We start from the raw sequence: 4,605 nt of genomic DNA, 5'->3' as shown, positions 1-4,605 counted from the left end.
CATTTGAACTAACATTTTTTTTGTGTAGGCAATAATGTTGTAGAAAGGATGATAACTTTTGGTACGTACATAGATTTTACAAAAATCTAGGAAGATATTAATTCCATGCCCACTAAGGCTCTTGCATTAATTTTGCAAGATATTGCCACTTCTTTTAAGAATGATGATGAAATCAATGGTTGTAACAGGTATACTTAATTATTTATTTATTTTGTATTTGGGTTGGCATGCATTTTCCACTTCCCTTCTAGATTTTTTCTTGCTTGATATTTGGGAGTGGCTTTTTGCCTACATTTTCATCTCACTTAAGCATTTTACTATGTTTATTGTTTACTAGGTCTCTATCTTTTCACTCTTAGAAAAGGAAGAGTTGTGGGTTTCCATGGGTAGTGACTTGAATCAAATTGAATGTGATAAGTGCAATGAGTTTAAGAGTAATCGTAGGGTCTAACAGTTTTTTAGAATGGGTACATGACAAAGTATGTGGAGGGTATGCAAGATGACAACCTAGATTTGTTTGAGAAGTTTATTGAATCTTGAAAGGGTGGAAAACTCACAAATGGGGGAGTTTCCTTCCAGGTTATAGTTGGAACCATCACTGTTGTCATGGACTTAAGCAAGGAGGGCTATAAAATTCTTCAAAAGACCGAAGCTTCCTTCAAAGATAATTTTTTCTTGGACCAAAGGGGAAAGTATCCTAAAAATCAAAAGTGGATTCAATCATGAGCAGCTTCTAGGGGATCTGAAGGTTGTGGCCAAGATCCTTGTTAAGTTTGTTATGTAGTGCCTCTCATGTTTTCATTTTGTACCTTGGCTTATATTTTATTCGATAGATATTTTTATGCATTCCTATATATTTGTATATGAGGTGTTTCAATGACTGTATTATTATTTTGATTGCCAGTATCATAGCTAATAGATGTTAGATATTCTATTGATTCAATTTGATGATATCTTCATGATGATGTTAGTAATGTGACATGATGCCTTATGATGATGTCCAGTTATTTTGTATTTAGTTATGGATTATCATTATGATTATGATTATATGATAGATACTACTAAATTTATTGTTAATGTGCTTGAGTTACACATGTTTATATCATTCTTACAGTAGAGTTTTACTATGATGCAAGTAATTGATTTAAATGGATTATTTAATGAATTTAATTAAATTTTGTATTACACGAGTCCATGCACTTATTGTTTTGGCTATATTCATATTGTGCATCTACACTTGATATTGTTTGTTTATTATACAAGACATGTATCCACAATAGTGACACATAAAGCTAGTGATTTAATTGTGCATACTAAGCAAATGTTATCCATGTATGGGTGATGTGTCTATTAAAATTAAATAATAAACCCTTTGATTAATTGGTAAAATTCGAACTCATTATGCATATGTGTTTAAGAACCATGAGTGTGTCTGTGCATTTAGGAATCCACAATTGTCTCAAAAAATATTAATTCAATATGATTTAATTGTTTGAGGGCATTTTTATTGATTTAAGTTTATTTTAATTTATTATCTAATTTGGTGCAATTGAATTTCAAGCAATTGGAATTGTCTGATTTATTTGGGAAAAGGGTTATTAAGTTATGAAGTCTTTTAATGTTTTAATTTTATGAGCTACTTGGAAAAAGTGATTATAATTAAATTTTAGAACTTTTAAAGTTCATTATTCCCTTTGTTTTTTGGGAGTTTTTAGGAAAAAAAACTCAAAACCCCTTGGCAAGAATTGCTTGTTTTTTTCATTCTAGGACATTGGCTTGGTGGATCATCGTGAGACTGATCTTGTCATATCTGAAGCAGAAAGATCTTTGTTTGTTGAATGTTTGATCAAATTTGGTGGTTGATTTATTTAATTGTTGTAATTCCCCTTTTGCCCTCTTGGCTACAAGGTAGGGGTTTCTTTTTTAATCATTTTTCCTACATTTTTGTTCATGTTTTCAATTTCTAATTTCATTGAGGTTAAGAACTAGTGCTCCTCTTTATGTCAATTTGGTCCAATTCGGTGGGAATGAGCATTTTTGTGTTTTCTATGTTTAAATTTCTAAGTTTTCATAGAGATATGCTACTAATATGCTACTAAAATTTGTGTGTGAGCTTGTTCTCATATTTTATTTAAGATTTGGATTCTTCATCCCATTTCGGAAATGGATTTTCAATTTCGTTAATTTTTGACAAATTTGAAATTTTGAGCAATTTTAATATCTCCTCATTTTGCATGCTACCTAGATTTCTTGAGTATTTCTTAGCACATTTTTTGGTCAATCATTTGGAATATATGTTAGGTTTCCAATCTAACCAAATTTTTACTTCACATGCATTGGGATTTGTCCTAAATCCGCACTTTTAAATTTTAACCCTTTTTTTAAAAAAATTAGTCAAAATTTTGACCCATGTTGGTCGAATTTGTGCCCAAATGATGCGTCACAATTTTTGTCATCAAAATTTCAACAAACCCTTCAATTGGTTGGACATTCGACCAAATATTTGGTCAAAATATGTTATATTTTATATGAGCATTATTGGTGATAGGTAATCAAATTTTTGACCAAAGTTCATCGAATTGGCCACCAAAGTGTGGTCAAAAGTTTGACCAATTCTGGTCTATCAACGACCATAATGCCATTCTCACACCCAAAGAATTAGTCAAAATTTTCAACCAATATTAGTCAAAATGGACACCAAATTGTGGTCAAAAGTTTGACTAATTTTGGTCTATCAATGACCACAATGCCATACCCATGACCAAAGAATTGGTAAAAACTTGACCCAAACTTGGTGGAAATGTTAACCAAGATTGGTCAAAATTTTGATAAATCTTTTTTTTTTTTTTTAAATACAACAAAGGTGAAAGGGCCTGACAAAAGCACAATTGGGATGAGGAATGTTGGGGAATTATGTTAGAAGAGAGTGATAGTGATAAATGTTGAAGATTTGTGGTTGATGAAAGGTTGAATGAAATTGGTGGTCGAGGTGTTAATCTATGCAATAATCTAGTTGTGGTGGTAGTAAAAGATAGATATGAAAATGGTTGTGGGTTTGGGAATGGGCTTCTTCTTGTTCATGTTGTGGGTGTTGTGGTAGTCTAGCAAAGCTTATTTGGTACTGAATTGTGTGCAACAATGACGACATGAGTATACACAATGGGCATTTTAGTGGCCTCCTAAAACTTTTTTGGTAATGAATTATCTACAATTTCTTTTTGAACTATAAGTATCAGATGAATTGATAGAGAAGAATGGCACTCCAAATAGTGAAGGTTCAAAGGGAATCTCTCTCCTTAAATAGAATATAAAATATATGCTGTTCATTAATTATGGTCATTAATGTTAATATTAAAATGTATAAGTGAACAGAAACCTGGCAAATAAAGCGCACGTGAAAACCTCCAAAAATAACACAGAATAATTTAAAGCATACCATTTCTTTCATCTTCAAAGTGAATGTCTTGGCATCATATGGATTCACCTTAATATCAGTAATAAGATTGGGGAATGATTCAAGGATTGTTAATCCTTCTGGAAGTGCTTCATTGCTTGCCTACAAGAGAAGTTGGTATATGTCTCTTCCCATTTTCTGCAAAATGCCACATGCTCTAGGTTTATATTCCAATAAGTACAGAAGTCCTAAGATAGAAACAAATTGATCATTCCTCATTATAGTTATGAGAATAGCATTGGTATTTTAATTGTTATCTTGATTTTCTACATCAATGGAGATTCTTAGCATATCTTAAGCAACAAGGGAACTCAAAAAAAATATTTCCTATTCCAATGAACAAGAAGATTTCCAAAAGCTACTAATGTATCAATAGAGCCTCTTAGCACATCTTAAGCAGCAAAAAGGGAGCACAAATAGGCAAATGACCTAATGACTAAAACATTTAATATCATGAGCATTTTCAACTTAATCTATTACTACTAAACCTAATCAAAAGAAGCCATAAAGAACCTAAAGCATACCAACAAAAAATTTCATAAAGCATGAAAAACTTAATTAGTACATATGTGTGCAATAATCATAGTGGATAAGTGAAGAATAAAGAGATAATCCTATGGTTGTTAACAACTTTTTGAGGTAATGCATAACAATGGTAGTAGAAGATCAAAAGGATATGGTTACATTAAATTAGTCTAAGGGAAACTTCAAAAGGAAGAAGTCAATCCAATGAATAAGAAAATAGAGGAAAAATTTATTCAAAGCCTAATCAAAAGAAATGCAATCACATTTTTTATAGGTTGCAAGCCAATCATGGTCCTACATATCCCAATTTTCGCATCCTTATTTCTTTCCTTGAAAATTTCTTCCAAATGTTCTGATAAGATAATGACTATGATATGTTAGGACAACATTAAAGACCATGTTGAGGGATGAATATAAAAAACTATAAACGTTGATTAGTTAAAAACTTCAATTTAATACCAAATAAATTGTATATAGTCTAGTTGTAATTAAATTTACTCAAGAAAAAGTCATTCTCTTAATAATCTTAGCCAGAACTGATTGTGAAAATACTTCCTATGGTGATCTATTAGTGGATGAATATAAATATATGTTATCAATATTCAATATTCAAGGAATTACATGGT

The sequence above is a fragment of the Cupressus sempervirens genome, chromosome 8 (assembly GCF_028749045.1).
Source record: "Cupressus sempervirens isolate cs-2001-9-10 chromosome 8, ASM2874904v1, whole genome shotgun sequence".
Lineage (NCBI taxonomy): Eukaryota > Viridiplantae > Streptophyta > Pinopsida > Cupressales > Cupressaceae > Cupressus > Cupressus sempervirens.
This window is presented reverse-complemented; position numbering follows the sequence as displayed.